Source organism: Oxyura jamaicensis, chromosome 3, assembly GCF_011077185.1.
Source record: "Oxyura jamaicensis isolate SHBP4307 breed ruddy duck chromosome 3, BPBGC_Ojam_1.0, whole genome shotgun sequence".
NCBI lineage: Eukaryota > Metazoa > Chordata > Aves > Anseriformes > Anatidae > Oxyura > Oxyura jamaicensis.
The window spans coordinates 93509282-93530573 of record NC_048895.1 but is presented as its reverse complement, the minus strand read 5'-3'; the positions used below and the strand labels follow the sequence as shown (position 1 = coordinate 93530573).

General features: G+C 38.6%; 1 long non-coding RNA gene across 1 annotated transcript; it reads right to left on the bottom strand.

Annotated features, from left to right (window-relative positions):
- Nucleotides 1-1598: 1598 nt before the first annotated feature.
- On the bottom strand, nt 1599-20567 carry LOC118163581. Its single transcript, XR_004749129.1, has 2 exons — nt 20519-20567; nt 1599-1869 (listed from the first exon to the last, which is right to left on the bottom strand). It is a non-coding gene; the product is annotated as an uncharacterized LOC118163581 (long non-coding RNA).
- Between the last annotated feature and the right edge of the window lie 725 nt (nt 20568-21292).

The window sequence follows — 21292 nt, the reverse complement described above, 5'->3', positions numbered from 1 at the left end:
ACAATAACTTAAATCATTCAATTAATGACATTTTAAAGCTAGCCCTCTCATGTCACTTAGTACATTCGTTGGGTTTCTGCTTTAGAAAAACAACATTCTTTGTTGCAACCACAGTGAAAAACAAACTTACTGGCTGTCAGTAAAATCCAGTTACAAAACACACTGGGAATTGCTCCACATAATTATGGGTGCAATACTGCTAGTATATATTTCTGTAAATATTCAACTATGCTGGCACTGTTTGTGAGGACACACCATTTCTAATGATTTTGTTGTTGTCATTGTTTTCCAATTGAAGCAACACGTACAACACGTAAAAGTGGATGGCTAAATTCTCATCGACAGTTTGAACTGATGCTTCAAGGATAACATGGAATTCCTCTGACAGAAATGAAATTCATTCTCCAGCAGTCCAAAGCTACTTCTAATACTGAGGTCCGTTATCAGAGATAATCTCTTCAGAAGCTCATAACTGTCAGAAAAGGGCTTGACTGTGTGCAACTCTGTACTAATTTCATACTTCTCAAGTTTCTGCTTCCCAAAACTTGCCATTACAGTCCTTTTCAGAGATACAGCCCATGATACTGTGCATAAGCAAAGGCAAAAAGGTTCGGATCTGCTAGACAGAGATTCAGATACATCAATCCACAAATGGTGTACTTCCAGTGTTCTTGTGACATAATGAAACTTAGCTACAAGCCATGATGAAAAGAGTGGCTCTCTACTAAATCTAGGATTTTGCAGGTATCTTCTCGCACATTTACTCAGCATAACTGCTTAACTTACACCCTAATCAGATCACAGAGTAATCCTGTACAGATAGGATTGGCATCAGCTATTGTTTTGAAATATATTTATGCATAATAAACACAAAAACTTAAACAAAAACTGAACATCTTCACATGATTTCTTCCTTCGCTTTCTTTTTGCTTTTTTTATGGATCTATCAAGAAAGATATTAATGTTGGTATAAAGAGGGATTCATTGCTTATATAAGTGACTGAAACACAAGGCTGTTTTTTTAACTGAGGCTTCTGTCTTTTCACTTGTTACTCCTATGTATTTCTTTGGCCTATTTGCAGTGGTCTTCTTATGAGACCACTGCATACACTATACTGCTTAAACCTTTATCTCTTCTTCTGAGCTGACTCCAGTGCTAACATCTATCTATTTTTGTTCCTGTACAGCCAGCTAAATCAATAAAATCAGTGATGAATATGTAATTTTGTCTAAGGATAACAAACTTTGTTCTGAACTTCTTTAATTAGCTAGGATCACAAAATCAGGAAACCTAAAAATGAAAAGGATGAGTCTTAAAATTATTATTTCAAGTGATTAACCTCAGATTCAACCTAATATTTGCATAACAATTTATTCTTTTAATCTGTCCCCTTCAAGCCCCAGAAATAAATTTGTAAGTTAGTAAGTCTGTTCCTTTTCTACTCTCAAGAAGACAGTTTGAAAGATGTTTAAATTTAACTACTTTTCCTTATTTGCAAGCTATCACAATGACTAACTCATTTACATGTGAACAAAGCTGTCCTAACAAAGGGATTCTCTAAACTTGGAAGCAAGGAAACAATACATTTTCTGCAGTACCTAAAGGCAAGTACACCATACCTGTCACCCTATCCTGGGACTCTTTGAAGCTGCTCCCAAGTTGAGGAAGCACTGAAAGAAATGATGTCCCTGGTCTCTATATCCCAGAAGATGCAGATAAACAGCCAGCAGCCACAGTTCAGAGAGAAATCTCAGGATAATAAATCTCCATATTGCTTCTGATAGCGATGACAGGCAACAAACCATTGTGTACATATCTGCAGACAGATGTAGGTCATGTTCCTGGATCCAGAGGCCCAAATGCTGTACCTGAAAATTAAAACACTGTAGGTTTTTATCTGCTTCCTACCCCAACAACTGACAAGCACAGGATGCTCTCATGTAGAGTTTTCTCCTGGGCAGTAAAAGATTAGAAAAAGAACAAAGGATCTTTGAACAGAGGCTGTGTGAAAGTATGTTGGATGCATAAGCATATTTTTATGTTTTACTCCAAAATTAGCCTTCCATTTGACACTTTTATTGGCTCTGTATATCAAAGCATGAGTGCTTGCTTTAAGTTGCTGTCCTTAGCTTTCTTTCTGTTCCTTGTCATCCCTCTTATCTGTGGCTCCTCCAAACTTACAGCACTGTGTTTAACCAGGAAATGATGGGGTGCTGATATAAAGATGCACGTGATAATCAAAACCCTGTTAGGTTCTTCTGTGGTGGGATGACATAGCACTCTACCTCAGCCTGCATTCCTGCCAGCACTGCCCGGAAATAACCCTGGGATGTTCCCAGGAGTCCTGTTAGTTTAATCACATGCATCAAACATTTCATTCTGCAATGAAACCACCTGCAACTGAGCTGCTTAGCATTTTCCTCCTGGTAACCAAATATTTTACAATTGGAGATAAACCAGATCCTACAAAAGCATTGGTTAATTAATAGGGGACAGATTTTTAGTTATCTGTTTATAATCCAAACCACTGAAATAGTGTTAAATGGCCAAGTCTATGCCTAAATGTGAGGCTATGCCTCCTTACTTATGTTATTTTAAATACCTGATACAGCTTGTCATATATCAATGAATAAACATGAAGAGGAAGGTTGTAATTTTAGCCTCTGAGAGACAAGTCCTGTATAAGGAACAGGGTTTCCATCTGTAGACACTGACACCCCTTAAGGGGTAGCATTAAGAAAGTTTAATTTTCTTTGTTACTGGGGAGACTGCTATGGCAGAGAAAGATCAGAAGAAACATTGATAACTGACAGTATTTTATTATTTGTATTAACTGTAGTAATTCTTGGAGGGATGGCAAGGTACCAATGGACACAAGACTCTGGGCAAAGAGATTCTCAGAAGCCACTGACAGCTGTTGCAAACTACCATAAACCACTGAAAAGCACTGAAAGCCACTAGTGTGATCAGCATACAAAAAGTCTTAAGGTCTTATGTTTTTGAATGACTTGAACTAGATTTTTGCCTAGAAAGCATTGGGAGATAAAGTATTTATGGATGGTCGTACCAATTTGGGGTAAATAGAGAGTCAAAATACTTGTTAATTAAGAATTTATAATAGTGATATGCATATTTCATTAGAAGTCTCCCTCAAAGTTGTAAGGTAAGTTTCAAAGGAAACTCTCTTTCCTGGTGTCATACATGTAACGCAGCCTTCACTAGAGATATTGCTAGAATGGGAAATCCCCTTAGGAGATGAGTCTGGAGAGATAAAACAAAGGTGAGTGATCAAAAAGGGATGAAAAGGAAGAAAAAAACAGATGTCCCCTTTGCTATTTAGATGTTGTGACTTTGTTCAAAGCAGCAGTCAACCAGTGGTTCCTTAAACTTCTAAAAAGTCATTTTTTTTGCCAAGACAAACGTAAACAACCCAAAGTGAACCATACTTATGTGGGGACTTTTCACTTGATGAAACATCACCAGCACTTCATTTTGTGGAAAAAGTCATCTATGCTGTAGGTGACATATAAAATTTGTATGTGTAAATCAGTTGAAAGCTGCACAAATATACTTGCATTGGTTACGTCAGCAGTTCAGCTAGCATCAGCTGAGTTTCCTGGAGTGTGGAAGAGTCAGAGGTTGCCTGGATCAGAGAATTCTAGAAGTTGTGTTTGCAACAGAGGTGACAACAATGGTGTTATGTCAAGCTGAAGTTCATATTCTCTTGACATTCTTTAGCAAGAAGCAGTCTAGAGAAAGCTGTCAGATCAGAGCCAGCTCCAGAAGACTCCAAAGGGACCCGCCACTGGCCAGAGCCGAGCCAGGGAGCAATATTGGTTGGGCCTCTGGGAGAGCAAATTGAAGAAATGGAAAAACCTGCTGCACAACAGCAGCTGGGAGAGAGGAGTGAGAAGCAGCCCCGCAGCCCCCAAGGTCAGTGCAGCAGGAGGGCAGGAGGTGCTCCAGGCACGCAGCAGCAGTTCCCCTGCGGCCTGTGGAGAGGCCCCTGGTGGAGCAGGCTGTCCCCCTGCAGCCCATGGGTCCCACATGGAGCAGATCTCCACGCTGCAGCCCGTGGAGGAGCCCCCGGTGGAGCAGATGGATGTGGCCTGGAGGAGGCTGCGGCCCATGGAGAGCAGGCCCTGGGCCGGAGCTGCAGCCCGTGGAGAGGAGCCCACGCAGGAGCAGGGGGTCTGGGGTAGCTGCTGCCCGTGGGGGACCCGTGCTGGAGCAGTTTGCTCCTGGGGGATGGACCCCGTAGTACGGAGCCGTGTGGGAGCAGTGCTGGAAGAGCTGCTGCCTGTGGGCAGCCCCCGCAGGCTCAGTTTGGGAAGGACGGCATCCCGTGGGAGGGACCCCACATGGAGCAGGGGCAGAGAGTGACCGTGAAGGAGTGGTGGAGACGAAGCGTCAGGGACTGACCACCACCCTCATTCCCCATTCCCCTGTGCTGCTTCAGGGAGGAGGTAGGAGAGGGTAGATGAGGTCTGTTAGCAACATGCAATAAATTACATTAATCTCACTTACGCTGAGTTTGTTTTGCCTGCGACAGTAGTTGGTGAGTGATTTCCCTGACCTTATCTCAAACCATGAGCTTTTTTAATTGTATTTTCTCTCCCTGTCCTTCTGAGGAGAGCAAGTGAGAGAGTGTCATGCTCGTGCTGAGCTGCCTGTTGGTATTAAACTAGCACACATATAGAGAAAGAAGAAATGACATCACAGCCTGAAAATACTCAGGAGTTGTAAACAGAGAACATATTTATCAGTATGGTGTTAGACTTCCCAAGAGACCAGGTTTCCTAAGCTTGCTTCCTATTCCCTGCTGATATTCTTCCAGCACTGAGGGCAAAGAGAAGGTGCATTTTAGCCCAGTAACTGTGTCTATGCATAATCCTAGTGTCCTAGAATCCTAGAATGTTTGGGGTTGGAAGGGACCTTAAAGATCATCTAGTTCCAACCCCCCTGTCATAGGCAGGGCACCTCCTAGTAGATGAGGTTGCTCAAAGTCCCATCTAATATGGACAGAAGAAATTCTGTCTGATTAATCCACCAAAAGAAAATGTGGGAAAACATTAAGGAGAAACAGAAAAATCACATTGCTTGGCATAATTAAAATTAACCATGCTATTTAAACTGATAAAAACAGTTTTAAGGATCAATCCTACACTTCTGGAAGGTGACAGGATGACTTAATATTTTCTTTCAGCTTGCACATACTTTGGCACTAACCCGTACTATTTGACACCAGTTTTACATGAGTCAAATTTATTGCTCATTCTGAGACTGGGAGGAGAACTGGACAACCTGATACTCTGATAACCCATTTGATAATATGAAGTTATGCATGTGACTTTCCAATTGCTTCTTTTCTTGATGAAAGGAATATATTTCTTGTTAAAAGCTAGAAAGGTTGCTAAATGTGGGTAGCTTATATCACTGCACAAATGAATAAATAAATAAGTAAAGCCTGATGCCTTGAAAAATCAGGACACTGACCAAATCTAGGTCTCTCTGTTGTCAAATGAATGTTTGGCGCAGGTAGGGGAAATCAATATACTGGATGATGGGTGGTCGTATGTCCCGTCACTTCATCCTGTGTTTGACATAAGGAGTCTACATGACACTGTTGGCAAATGTATCAGAAACTCAGATACACCTGCATTTCAAACCCTGTATGAAACATGTCCATATGGGGCTTCAAGAATCAGGCAGAAATGCAACAAAGGGAAACAAAATAAAAACTTCCACTGTCCTTATATTGCACTATCTTTAGGTGACTTCTTATCCCTAAGGGTACTGTGAAAGTGACAAGTGTAATCTGCCCTAATAAAGCTCAGTCTGCCACAAATGGCTGCTTGAAGGGGCAGCGTAGAAATGTATGAATCAGACAAGGCCAGCTGAATGGCCAGCGGGAGTCAGAGCTAGCAGACTATTTTTCAGTTCTCATTTTTACCAGAAGTCTGCTCTTTCAGGAGCAGTCAATTGCTGGTGGCAAAAATAAAAATAAAATAATAATAATAATAAAGTTTGTATCATACAGATTCTTCCTGTTTTTCTTTCTGTGAAACAGAGTTAATTTCATGTTCTTCCTACATATATTAAGAAAACAACACTATTTACTCTAAAATTGTCTTAAATTAATATAATAATATTGTATATACAGCACAAATGAAAGATGAGTTCTCACTAAAGTATTAGAGCCAGCCCAAAGTTTTGTGGCATCCTATATTATAACACATGGCAAGTCAAAACATTTTTGCCTCATGCGTGGTTTCTTCCACATTTGCATTCCTACTTCAAATACACAAATTGCCTGAGGCTTTCTTCAGATGATGAGGACTCTTCAGCCATTTTAAGGATTTCTGTGGTATCTGGAGACTTCCTACTTGAGGCCAGAAATGAAAACGAAGATGGAAATTGCACATTCAGACTCAGGAATTGAGAAGGGTGGAAGATGGCTAACATTTGGTGCAATTTCCTGGTGTTGGAGAGTCGGATAGAACAAGTGAAAAAAGCATGCGGCTTCGGACTGAAGTTTTGAGGTCCAAGATGATATATGTTTAGTGCTTTCTCCAGACAAGGATGCAACACCTGTCAAAGAGATCATATGTTAGAAAGTAAGACAATTTAGTTTTATTTTCACATTGGCTCAGGAAATAAGGAAACTTCATTTAACATCTGGGTCTGATCTCAGAGATACCAGGGATGTCTGCTCTGAAAAGAAACCTCAAGAGCAAATTGGGGTGATAGAAATTATAGCCACAACTATGCCATCTACCTGTATGGTAGCATGATTTTTCTGATATTTTGCCTTCTCTTTGTCTCTGTTCAGTACAGCTGAGCAGAAAGAAATAAAGATAAAAATAAAACTAAAAATAAAAAACACCCTTTGACTGTAAAAAAAAAAAAAGGAGAAACATTATTCTTGGAATTTTGTTTCTAGAATTTGTTTCTGCTGAAAGATTAAAGTCTCAAGTTGAAGGGGAGGACAAGATGAGAAAAATCATATTTCAGCTGCTAGGATCTGAAAACATTTTCATGTTCTGAGTAAAATATAAAAATATTTTTGTAGATATTACTTTTTAAAAAAAAGAAGGGTTCAAAAGTCAGCTGAAGTCTTTCAACTATATCTATGTCAAATTTCAGGTTTTTCTTTTTTTTTTTTTTTTTGAACAGAAATGGTTGTTATTGATCACAACTTGCATATCTTCATTTATAAATCATTTGATATGGTCTGTGTTATAACTACAGATTTATACTATTGGAAAAGTTCTATAACCTCACATTTCCCCCCCTTTTTAAATTGAGATGGATATAGAGCACCTAAGTTAAGACAGCAAGATGTACTTTTTCAGAAAACTAAATTTGCCTAGATTTCAGAACTAGTCATAAAATGAGTTGAATTAATTTCTGACTAAAATTCAACCTATCTGAAATGTTCCTAAAATATGCCAACCGCTTTACTTGACAGGTGCCAGAGCATATTAAAAAAGTCAAAAGTAACTCTGAATGTTCACTTGTTATTACATTTTGAAGATGATTATAGCCCAGAGGCTTCCAAATCCAGACAAAGAAAAGATGACAGTTTTCCATCCATTTGTTTTGAGTTGCTCTTGCCATACAAGGCAAGTGTGACTGTCACAATGTAATCATGAAAGTCTGCATAAACTGTCTTTGATTACCTCCCACAGATGAGACTGTTCATGATGAGCACGCTCATTTTTCACTATGAACAATGCAATTACAAGATGATATCAGGAAGAAAGTATCAAGCTCATAATTATTTTTAACAGAAATAGCGTATTCTTGTTTGACTTTCTTACCATCTAACATCTAAGTAGATTCTTGAGTAAAAACTGATTTTAAAAATAATCACCTGAGTTCAGGTTATATTATGTTATCAAACAAGACAGATAGGTAAAGGATTAAAAAATAATAATAATAAAAAAAAAAAAAATCTGTGCAAAATCAATTTACACTTTATGTTGTGTAGGGAATCGTACACAGTACTGCAGTAGTAGATAAGGTGTTTTCCCTGCTCTACAGACCCTTAATATAGCATACCAAAACAGGACTAAAGCCCAAAATAAGTAAATGTGGATTATTAATGTGGATTATAAGGAAGAGAGTTGGCTTGGAGATACACATTTGGGGGAAGAGTGCAGAGTGAGTGAGAAGAGGGCCTGATAAATGAAAGCAAAAAAATGTATTCTAGCAGGATAGAAGGAAGGAAGCAAAGCAGATAAAAGAAGCAGGAAAATTAAAGGATTGGGAAGAACAGAAGGAACACGAGAAGGAAGATAAAAGCAGGGGCGAGGTGATGAGATATGCAAAAATCTACACAGACACTTATAAAATTAAAAACACACCCTGGTGTGTACAAAACTCACCCACACCTTCTTTTCACGCACAGATCACTCTTATGCTACATGATAGTCCCGTAGATATGTACTCCATTTCACAAGTATAAAAGCAAATAAAATCCATGTCCAATTAACTTCCAGTCTAAATCAGATAGAGCCCTCAGTTGAGCAGTGATTTATATACACATTGAACTTATTATCATGAGCCATCTCATTGATTACTGGTAGAGCTAGACACAATCCTGAAGTCTGATATGTAAATAACTACAGGTGGAGACCTCTGTGTTTATGTTTCCCACTTTATTTCCAATCTACTGCTATGCCTATTACTGAGAACCTAGCTTCCATTAAAAAAATAAAAGTGCACTGATGGTACCTACTACTACAATGTTGCACATAGTAGTGTCATCATGTGAGTTCTTTGGTGAAAGATGTGCAGTGAGAAAGTCCAGGAGCAGTGTTTGGGAGACACCGTTTTCATGTATATTCAAGGCTGCAAATGTTAATATTTGGGTGAGGGGTTTCTTTTTGTTTCATTTGGATTGGTGGTCAAACCTACTTTGCCTCCAGGGCTCACTGGTGGCTGGATAACAGTGGGTAAGAAATTACAGCAGTGGGCTTGGAGATCATACCTGAGATGTAACAGGACAAATGGTTTCAAAGCTTGAGTGGGGGGAAAATTAACTACTGGAAGATGCTTTGAGAAAACCCATCATTCTGGCAGGGTGGATATGCAGTAAAATCTGAGAAGGGATTTGAAAGCTTATATGAATGAGAATGGTGCATATTAACCTAGACATGTGTTGATATGGGTGTATACAGTCTTCTAAACAGAGTGACAAACATACACGTACATGCAATAGTTAAAAGAGGGAGTGATAGCCATAACCAAGCACCTACACGTTTTGATCCTAGGCACATTTCATCAGCTGCTTATATCTCTGAGACTTCCATTTTTACTGTTAGTGCATGTGTTGTTTGCAACGGGGTGATCTTGCACTGGAAATGTTTATTATGACCTACTGCATGCATGCAATCTAACACAGCATGCAACTGTATGAAGAGGTAATATCACTCCCAAAAGATTCCTGCCCCCTTTTGAATATCTATTTTTAGGCTCCCAAAATGTAAACAGAGACAGTGGGTCACAAAATTCTGTTCTTTTGTGACAAATAGTGATAATAAACCCTGTACATATTTGCAGTAGGGTAAACCTGGAATAATTCCTGTGAAGTCAAAGTAGAATCTCTTAGTTTTCCAAGGTGAATTTCAGAAGTATTGGTCCTGCAGTGCGTTGGCATGTCTCCTGTATTGGTCAGGATGGCCAACTTCTCTGCATTCAGGGCCGCTCATTTTTCATGAGTCAGATCAATACATACAGCAGCTAATTAATCTAATAACCTTGTCACACTTGTCCTGGCCTTGTACTTCTAGCAATACAAATGCAGGAGTAACCTCAATGTTATTGGCCTGCTGAATCACAGCCAAATAAAATTGCCATGCTGACCCTTGGGCCATCTTGGACCATCAGCTGATGAGGAAGAGAAGAATGCTCACCATGAAGAGCTGAACACAGAGGCAGTCTCTCCTGCTTTCAATACAGACTGCTGCTTGTCTGCTGAAGCCCCAAATGTTTTCTGAGGTCCTTGCTATGCTCTGGTAAGGAAGGCTGGCTGCCCTGCCTGCCTGTGTTGGGAAGTGTTATATCTGGAAACCCTTGGAGGCAAGTGCATTGGAGGACTGCAGTCCTTCCCTGCACAGCACAGGTGAGGATGGATGGTTAGTCCTTTCAACCTTTACTGACTCATTTTTTTCTGGACTTTTTGCTTCAGAGAGGGCTTAAAATTTAGTCAATTTGACATGTCTTTCATGCACTGAAAATAAGCATGTTAGAGGTGCCAGGTTTACTGTTGCTATGTCTTCACCAGCTTTAGAGCTTTTCTAGCAATTACAGGGAGGTGCCTATCATTTTGATTATAGGCACTGTCAGGTTTGCCACTTCCTCTTATTATGAGCTTCAGCTCTGTTACCCCAACAACAGTGGAGGAGATATAGGTAAAGGAGATAACATCACACGCTCATTCTCTCTCCTATCACCACAACCCAGATTTTCACAAGCAATTCTGCTTGCTTAGAAGTGATGGTGGTAAGTTTAGCAGGCCAGTAAAAGAACTGCAGCAGCAGCAAACATTAAGAGGTAGTACTACGGGACCAAAAGGGCTCTTATTTTAATCTTTGTCAGTACAGATCCACATACACAGTCTCACTGCTTTTTTCGAAGTTTTGAATATGTCCAGAATACCTCTTTGGAGATCAAGAAGAAATACGTGTCAGATAATCTTATCTCCAAACAAGTAAGAGATGCAGAACCATGAGATGTCTGTTCCAGAAATAGCAAAATTTGACTAATGACTGTCCACAGTGAAGAGTTTGGTAGTAGAAGGCAGGAAAGGAGTGCTTCTGTCATAACATCTGTAAAAAAATCCATATTTGTCTGGACAATTTAAGATTCAGGAAGCTGCTCCTCTTTGAGGAAATAATTTCTTGAAGGCTTTGTGGTATCTTTTTAGTGGTAGTGGTTACACCACTGAAAAAATGACAAATACATCTGAAAAACATTGGCGCTGCAGCCTGTACTGTCATCCTGCATATCCAACAGGTTTCATGTAAATGTTCATGAAGGGAAGTTTATAGGTTTCTTTAAGTAGTGTTTTGTCTGTCTATTACCCATTGCTTCTTTATGGAAGGTTTGGCTAACATTGCATCATCTTGCTCAAATAACATCATGTTGCTCGGTTAGTGTCTAAAAGCATGTGAATTAAAAGCTGCAGCAAAGTCTATTAAAAAAAAATATTATCCATAGGCAAATAATGTTCACTCTTACATGCTAATAAAGATTTCTTGCTTATGTGCCAACTTCATGAAATGGATTGTATTGGTGGAGGTCACCTAGCGTTGGAATTCAGCAATTTTTACTTTCTGTGGACCTTTCTTTATGAATCAAAACTCTGATAAAACTTTGATATGACAGAGTCTAGTTCTGGTTTATTTTTGTAGATCTAATACAGTTCTACACTTCTCAAGTTTATTGCCAGTCAAATTTTGCCAAAGAAAACATCTTTTTATGGCTTTTTGTTTTTAAGGACAGTTATAGGTATATTGAGCAAAACTGTACAATACAATTGGCAGGGGAAAATTATATATCCAGAGGACTTAAATAAAAGAGAACTTGACAGTTAATATATGTTCAGTTGGTATATGCAATTTCTACTTAACATCTTTTATTTTAACAACATACAAAGATATCATGTCTCCTTCTGTTTCAAACCCAGAACAATTGTTATAAATGTAGATATTTGACGATTTACTATTTGAAACAGTATTAAAATGGTTGGCTTTATATCTAAGTCTACATATAGTAACTTCAGCTTAATAATTTTCAGTTTAAGTCTATTATTGGTGTATTTTACTTCTCTCCAAATTTTTTGTACACTTTAAAACAGTAGAGTTCAGCTTCTATGAGAGACTGAAGTCTTCAAAGCATCAATGAAGACATTTTAAAGCTTTATGACTCTATATTTGAGTACATAGCTGCTCTAAAACATTCTCATATGTCTATTTGTTTTAAGCTGCAATTCTTTTCCTGAGTACAATAACTTACACAACATCTCATACAAAAAATATATTTGTGTAATGCATCCTGGATGGCCTTTCTAACGACTCTGAAATTGCTAGTGTTTAATTGGTTTACAGATCATTTTGACTGAAATGATCTGCTCACCAAAAGGTAACGTGTAAAGTTTATCTGAATTCATTCACATTGCAGTGTTAGAGGCCCATGACACACAAAAATCTCTCTCTTTCTCTTGATTTTTCAATTGCAGGTAGTGACTCTGACTCTTCTCTATACCACCGCCAAACTCCATTTTGTAACAGCTCCTGAGCAATACTTGCATCAGTGTCATCCATATGCTAAATGAAAATATAACTTTAGGTATATTTCTTTATTTATTTATTTCAGTGCTACGTGAATTAAAGTTCCTGTTGTTTGCATTTGAATTGTTAACCCACTGTTTCCCTGGCATTGGTGGCTGTGGAAGAGAAATTCATGTGAGGGGTACATTTACATTGCACTTTTGTTTACACTGCTGCATAGGGTGCAGAAATGCCTGAATGAAGCTGCAAAATCCACCAGGAAAGCCAAGTAAACAGATTAGAAGTCAACCAACACACCCAGCTTCATGCTATACTGCTACCGCCTGAGTGGCAATACCAATCTAAGCTGTGTAAAACTAGCTTGAATATGTCTTTTGAGCCTGCAGTGAGCCTTCTGAGTGAAGGCATTCCGTGCAGTCAAGTCTACCTTTAGAAGAAGTAAAAATAATTCAGGGACTAACATGCCCATGAGATTGGTGAAGTAACCAGAGTTGCTCTGAGTGCAGACATGATGGGCACTGCTGAGACTGCAGCCTCCCAAATAATAAGTTAAGCTTGATGGAAAAACACAGAGCAAGAGAAGGTATTAGGCCATTTCAGAGGTGCTGGACTCGAATTGCTTATCCCAGTTTATTGGGAAATAAAGTAACAATCTCTATTATGCAATTCCCTACTTACAGTGGGATTGATCTGACATTGCAGTCCAGATTAGTAGTTCTCAATAGATCTCAACTATTCCAAGTCAGTTACTACATCAGTTTGATCAGTGGATTAAATTACATAATCCTGTTTAAAAATATTTCATTTATATAGCTAATTTTTATTGTCACCTTTGGTTTATAGCCACCTTATTACATAGAGCCATATATCTCTGTGCCTTTAACAAGCACAGACCCTCCTCCTTGACCAGTATCACTATAAGTTACGGATGTGTTCTGAATTAAATTCTTTGTCTAAGGAAATATTAACTAGAAATTTTCCTTCTAGCTTATTTCATACTATTGAAATCACAAAACTTTCAGGAATGGTAGCTTCAGAGCCCAAAGAACATGGTAGCTAGATTTTTTCTGATTTCAGAGAAAACCTACGCCAACATTTGCTTGTGCCTGCTTGACGTAATTCAGCCAAATAGAAGAATCAACTGGGAAACACTGTGCCTGCCAGAAGTATTCTTTCTCTGTTTTTTTACTTCATGCAAATTTCACTTGCAGAATAAACATATTTCTTAATGGATTAGCAATACCCAAACACAATTTCAGACTAATACAAGCAGTAAAAGCCATGTAAATTACTGCCACGCTAAAAATGAAGCACAGAAACTTTTAGCAGCACATTGTCACTGCATAGGTCATGCTTTGTAGATATAAGAAAACTCGGTCATCTTTTATGATCTGAGAATAACTTCTCAGATTATATCAAAGTATCAGCAAATGGCACTTTTTATCACTTTTATCACCACTTTTATACAGTTCTAAACTCCTAAAACATCAAACACCCTTTGTACAATTTGCCCTTCAAATACCTTACATTTTGATTAAAATCCTTGAGCTTAGAAGTGCAGCTACATTTGCAATGTTTCTTTCAGTTTAAATTAAGCTTGCTTCCTAGTTTGTAATATTGGAAAAATAAATAAATAAGGATTTAAGCCTACTCAGTACTTACAAAAGAGAGCACAACCCAGGAAGGAAGCAAGGCTGAGATTTCGCCATTCTTAACACCATACGTGTGCATTACCACATCACTGAACAAGCCAGACTTGTCCTGGGTCTCACAGGGGTACACAATCCCATTGCAGATGGCCACAAGACATGATGCGCTGATTCAGTCAGATTAATGTTTTTAATTTTGGCTTGATGCTGGCTACAGGAAGACTGCCGATAACATGTGGTGAGTATAAACATTAAATTCCATACAGCATTTAATCTGTTTACCAGACATTAGTGTTTGTTCATTCCTATGAAATCAAAGTCAAATAAAAAAAAATTCATAAATCTTTACTCTTAAGAATGGCCCTTACACATGTTGACTTCATTTCTAGTTTATAAGAGCATTGATCTTGCTTGGGCAGGTAATAGTGTCTTTATTTCCTCATAGCCATGTAAGAACTGAGTAAACAAAAAGGTCACAGCAATCAATTAACCTCAAAATGTTTTCAAAATAACAACTAATCTGTCTTTTAACACTGCAAAATCAACAGAAATAGAACATTGAATAAATGACAAAACATTTCTACGATATGTGAAGCTCTTTTTAATAGGAACCCTACTTTAGCTTTTACCAATTTCAGTGTAAATCAAAATATCTACCTGAAGCGGGAAAAAAGATCACTCTTTTTATGTGCACTGAGAATTGTAACCATTTTCCAAAACTCCTGAATTCTCCAAAAGTTCACCTGGTAATAGGAAAAAGGCTTCATAGATAATGGGCAATGTCTAAGTGACTTAAAGTAGCACCACCTGTTATCTGCTGACACGTCCATATAGGCACAGAGTTGTTTACTTCCTCTTATTGACTGAGCTCATCAGTTGCTAATAATGAATTATGTTTTTGCTTCAATGCTTCACCCAGTGCTTCACCCAGGCAAGAAACCTGGTGCTGAACAACACAACCCATCAGCAACATGAAATGCTCTTACAAGCCTGTGCAAGGCTCTTAGACGTGAAATAAGCATTGTGCCACAACATTATGAATGTAATGGAATTGTACATCTACAGATCTGTATGGGCCTATATCTGTCATATAATCCTGTGACACAGTATCTCTTAGAGACCAGACCCAAGTGCATCAATTTAAAGAAGTTGACAATGAGAGGGAATCATTCACATGCAAATTGCATTTACACCATTTTACCAAATGCCTGTCAAAAGGATTGGATTGTAATAATCAACCTTGATCTCCTGGGCTGAGAACTATGCACTGCATGGAGGTAGCTCTAGTAGTTCCAGATATTTTTCCAAGTTCTGTCTTGTCTACAGATTACCATTCTTGGGCAAAATGATTGACAACAACAATGCTAAATTCCAACAACCTGTATTCTAGAAACAAACTCCAGGTTCCAGCATGTCACATCTGTCAACATACAAGACACAATCAGTGTTTGTGACCCTGGCAAAGAATCAAAGTAGCTCTAATAGCTGTAACAGATTATAGGATGACAAGCAAGATCTCTGTGCCCATACTTACAAATGAAAAGAGTCAAAACAGAAATAAAGCATTTTCCATGCTACAAAATGTGATACACTTCTGTAAGTCTGTGGTGGTTTAACACCAATGGACAACTCAACATGAGCATGACACTCTCTCACTTGCTCTCCTCAGAAGGACAGGGAGAGAAAATATAATGGGAAAACCTCATGGCTTGAGATAAGGTAAGGGAGATCACTCACCACATAGTGTCATAGGCAAAACAAACTCAGTGTAAGGGAGATTAATGCAATTTACTGCCTGTTGCTAACAGACCTCATCCACCCTCTCCTACCTCCTCCCTGAAGCAGCAAAGGGGGATGGGGAATGGGAGCTGTGGTCAGTCGCTAATGCTTCATCCCCACCACTCCTTCACGGTCACTCTCTGCCCCTGCTCCATGTGGGGTCCCTCCCACGGGATGCCGTCCTTCCCAAACTGAGCCTGCGGGGGCTGCCCACAGGGAGCAGCTCTTCAAGAACTGCTCCCACATTGCTCCATACCACGGGGTCCATCTCCCAGGAGCAAACTGCTCAAGCACGGGTCCCCCACGGGCAGCAGCTACCCCAGACCCCCTGCTCCTGCGTGGGCTCCTCTCCACGGGCTGCAGCTCCGGCCCAGGGCCTGCTCCTGCAGGGGCTCTCCATGGGCCGCAGCCTCCTCCAGGCCACATCCACCTGCTCCACCAGGGGCTCCTCCACGGGCTGCAGCGTGGAGATCTGCTCCATGTGGGACCCATGGGCTGCAGGGGGACAGCCTGCTCCACCAGGGGTCTCTCCACAGGCCGCAGGGGAACTTCTGCTGCATGCCTGGAGCCCTTCCTGCTCTCCTGCTGTACTGACCTTGGGGTCTGCAGGGCTGCTTCTCTCACATTTTCTCTCTCTTCTCTCTCCCAGCTACTGTTGCAGCAGCTTCATTTCCTTTCTTCTTTCTGCTCTCACCAAGGTGCAAACATTGCTTATTGGCTTGGCTCTAGCCAGCAACAGGTGCCTTTGGAGACAGCTGAAGTGAGGTCTGATCTGATGGAGCAGCTTTTGAGCTCCTCTCAGAGTCCATCCCTGCTGTCTCACCACTACCGTGCCATGTAAACCCAATATAAAAACAAAGCTGTTCACTAGCAGCACTAACTAAAGATGTAAAATTCTTCAGGTATTTTCAACAAGAGCTCATAAATTACTCTGCAGTATGTAGTATATTTCCCTTTATTTATCTTTTCTGCACTGGACACTGAACTAGGGCTCAGACCTCCATTGATAAAATCTTTAACAAACATTGTTATTACACAGCAACTCAGATATACCATTAGCATGCTAACAATATCACTATTTTGTATTGGTTCTAAGTGTGCATTTCAAACTGAAATGATAATGAAAACTAAATGAAATAGCAATGATAAAAGCGATCTCGTAGGACTCTGGAGAGAGGTAAAGAGGTAAAGATGAGCTGAGCTTGGTTTCACCTTTCCCAAACATCACACAATAGTGGCAGCTTTCCACACAATGCAAAGAAAGCTGTACTCCAAAAAGGCATGTAGTGATGGGTTCAGAGAAGGGCAGTCCTTGAAAGCAGGTAACCAAGTCCTTCCTAAGGCAGGGAGTTTTAGTACAGCCCCTCTCTTAGGCAGGTGTCAACAGCATGTAGTCACAAGTATGTGGGAGAAAGAAAAAATTGATTATTTTCTGTAGAAACTTGATATTGCTAAAGGTAGCAATATCAAAGGTAGACGTACTAAATATCTGTAAAACACAGTGGAAATGCATTTGGGTAAGTGAAATAACAATGAGAAAGATACAAAATGTATGTTTGTACATTTAAACTGAATTCCATAACAGATATGGAATGGTAAGACATGAGAAGAGTAGACATTGGTTTAATATGGTTACCAGTAAAAGAAAATACAAAATTCTACCAACAACAACAACAAAAAGTAAAGCAAGTAAAGGAAAGTAAAATTAGTAACACCTGAAAATGATAAAACAGAGGTTTTTAAGGTAAGAAGACACAGGGCTTTTTAACGTAAACTTTAGAAGAGAAGAAATACAGAAATTTGTATCTGAGTGAAAATACTTTAATTCAAGCCCATGCTCATTCATCTAAGAAGTGAGAGAAAACAGGTTTTCCTTGGTGCTTTTAATTAAAATAAAATGTTACTATCACTTTCCCTTGTAGTAACAGCTTTTCTGTGAATAAATTTGCGAAACAGAAGATCACTTCCAGCAAGTCATAAAAGCTGGCAAGGTATGGATGTTTTTCATAGCAATAAAGTGTTCACATCTCAGATTAATTGAGACTGTTCAGATGCTAACATAATTAAGTATGTCAGACTCAATTTAACTTTAGACTGGATGCAAGTTGGGTCAGTAGTTATCAACAGATCATCTTCTTTCAGATCAATTACTTTGGTTTCCATTAAAGGTCACAAAAGCATTAAAATATAGGCATTGTGATTAAACTCCATCCTAATTTATTCAAAAAGGATTCTCCCTTTACCTACCTATTTCTTTAACAGGAATTTCCTGATACACTACTTCAAGTCAAAAAAAAAAAAAAAAAAAAAAAAAAAAAAAAAGGTTTAAGACATCTTTTTGGCTTTTTTCCCTTCTCATTAGCCAATTTCCCATTCCTTAGTGTGACTATGCTTTACTACTGTAAACACTAGTGCCAGTACATATCTTTCACAAATTCTAGACACTTTTGGCATTATTTCCAAGTCACTTGGAATTAAAACTGAAACACTGATTTAATTAAAGGCTTTTGTTTATTTCCTTCAGTGATCCAGTTTTAATTCCAAGTGACTTTTGAGCCTATTTTACCTAAGGACCAGTCTATCTGTGATTACTCTATCAGTCCATCTGGTGTCCTCCTTCCCTCTCCATTCCTTCAGTACTTTTTAATATATTGGCTAATTGCAAACAAGCCTGTAGATAACACCTTATTGAGTTGCTGTGAATTTTACAAAAAATGGCTTCTGGGGAGGGAAAAGAAACCCACAGTAATTCTGTTTCTGAGTCAAAGCTTCCCATGTCCTCTGTTTCCCTGTCTGAATGGCTAATCAGTCAGAAGGAAGATGTATTGATCTTGCCCTGACAGCATGCACATTATGGTGGAAATATGGGGTCTTGAGAAAGTAGCTAAGATTATTGTGTTAGATGGAGTCTTACATGAGACAGATATGTACTAAAAATATTTTTTTTAAAAAAAATATATCCACTTAAATAAGAGTTGTAAGAAAATCCTTGTGACACTGAAGTACATGGTTTAGTGATTGGACTCAGTAGGTCATATTGGTGGTTGGGCTTCATGATCGTGAAAGTCTTTTCCAGACTAAATGATTCTACAATTCTATGATTCTATGAAAATGACTCTAAAGAGTCATAAGAAAATTAGTCAAATTGGTTTTGATTCATGGACAATAGAAAAATTACAATCATCATCTCAAGTTTATTTCACAGACTATCTGTGGAGCTCCGTTATCTACAGGGGCTCACTTTTCACTGTTGATACTTTCAACACCAAAAACAGAAGACTTAAGTATGGGACACTGTGGTTGAGTCATCTGTCCTAAGACCTGTGTGATTCTAAAGTCTTTCTTAGAGGTCTCATAAACAGCTTTGGGTACAGACATTGCCAACTGGCATATCCCCTTAAAAGACTGCAATTTCCATTGCTTCCAGTTTGGTCAAATGTTAACTGCTTGGAAGGAAATGTTAATTTCCTTGGCAGGAATCTCTTATTTTAGGTATCTTGCTGATCATTTTTTTACTTTTCCATCTCTTCTTCTATTGCCCAGTAGAGAAAAATGCCTCCCTGTGTTTCACCATGATGCAATAGTTCTGAGCAAGCTTGCTTTTGTTCGGTTCACATGCCACCTAGCCAGTTGGCAGGTCAAGCAGAAAGTTATTGTGAGTGGAGGCACATGGACTCTTTCAGAAATGGGAAAGAATTGGTGTTAGAACCCAAAGATATGGGCAAGAAGGGGTGAAAGAGGGAGAGATGTGGAGGAGGGCTGGACTTGGTTGTTCCACATGGCTTGAGCAAGGAGCCTGGGAACATTAATGGAAATTTGAGACCGGAAATAGAACAAGGCACACTGAGAGAAGGTAAATTTTACAATACTCTGATCACCTGTAATGGTAGAGGTAGGCATGAATTCTGGGACTGATAGAAAACTGTGAGGAAGGACTACATGCTGCTGGAACACGATAGACACAAGAGGGGGGTATCAATCATGATTAAGGAGAGCTGGAAAAGATATTTCCGTGGGAAGGTTACCCTGTGAATGGAGTGAGACAGGCGACCTGGCTCCAAAACAAGGTAACTACTGCCATTAAATTACTCTGTGAGCTAATTAGTCTATCCGAAAATTGAGGCTGTTACTAGAGGTGTGTCACCATGCTGATATAAAGATACTACTTATCTTACACCACAGGATCTGTGCTTATATTTCCTAATATGTATAGCATCACATAGACATGTTGGCTCAAGTGACACTATCTTGGGGTCTCTATAATCCACTCCATGCTATCAAAGGAATACCTCAAACTGTTAAAGTATACTCCCTTACAAAGCACCATTTTACTCTTCTGTCAATGAGTATTTGTGACACTCAGTGTACCACATCTCTCAGAGGCAGTGCTATAAATCCATATGCTATAGATCCAGTCTTGATCTCTCCCTAGACTGAGACACAGCTACAATACTGTTCTTAAAGTTGGTGAAGTTGAGAATGATTAAAACTGTGCTTTTAAGATTAAAATAAATAAATAAATAAATAAATAAATAAATAAATAAATAAATAAATAAATGACATTGTGAATAGAATCATACTTTGAAAGTGAAGTATGAGATAACAGAAGTTTGGCAGCCAAAATTAGGGAATGCTTTTGACAATTCTAACCTTATTTTTTGCATCTCAGTTTCCCAGTTATATAATGAATGCTAATAATGGCACTTAATTGTGTCGAGAACCATACATCAACTAAGTATGTATGTATGTAAGTAAGTATGTATGTATGTAAGTAAATATGAAGTACTTACATGCCATGGTGAGAGCACAGCACAATCATCCATGAAGATATTAGTTAATTTTACATTCTATGCAGAATTTGCTTGTTGGATGTTGAGTAAGGTCTGATATCAAATACTGAAAGAAAAAGATAATAAGAAATATGGACTAACTGAAAAAGGATATGGATACGGATATCGACTTCACTGAATAAGGCAGAATTTCCCAAAGAGGAAAAACCAATATCTATATAATCACATAAATAAAAGCTGCCTGATAATGTATAAAAAGAGCAGAATAAAATTTATTTGCATAGGAATCCCTTATTTTTACATTCCTCAAATTTTAATTTCATTAAATTACATAATGGATGAAATAGGATGAATGGACAAATAGACTTTTTAAAGACAATTTAAAATAACACTTTTCAATACAAAAAGATCCAAATGGTGTCAAAAAGTTTTAAATGAGATTTGTTTTCCAATAGGATGCTGTTATACATGTATGTGCATAACAATCTAACTTTCTACATAAGGATAGAGTGAGATTCCAGGAGAAGGAATATTTTGCAGGTCATTCCAAAAAAAGTGAAATTATTTTGGAAAGAAGGTAATAACCATTGCATGTTTAGCAATTTGCATTTCATAAGCAGAGTACATCACTTCAGTCTTAAATTTTCTAATCAAAACGCTACAATTTGTTCATTTTGTTTAAACCCTACTTCTGTTTCTTGGAAAAGTCCTGCAAAACCAAGCAACATAAAATCTAAACAACTTTCCTTCTGAAAGAAAAGAAACAGAATGAGC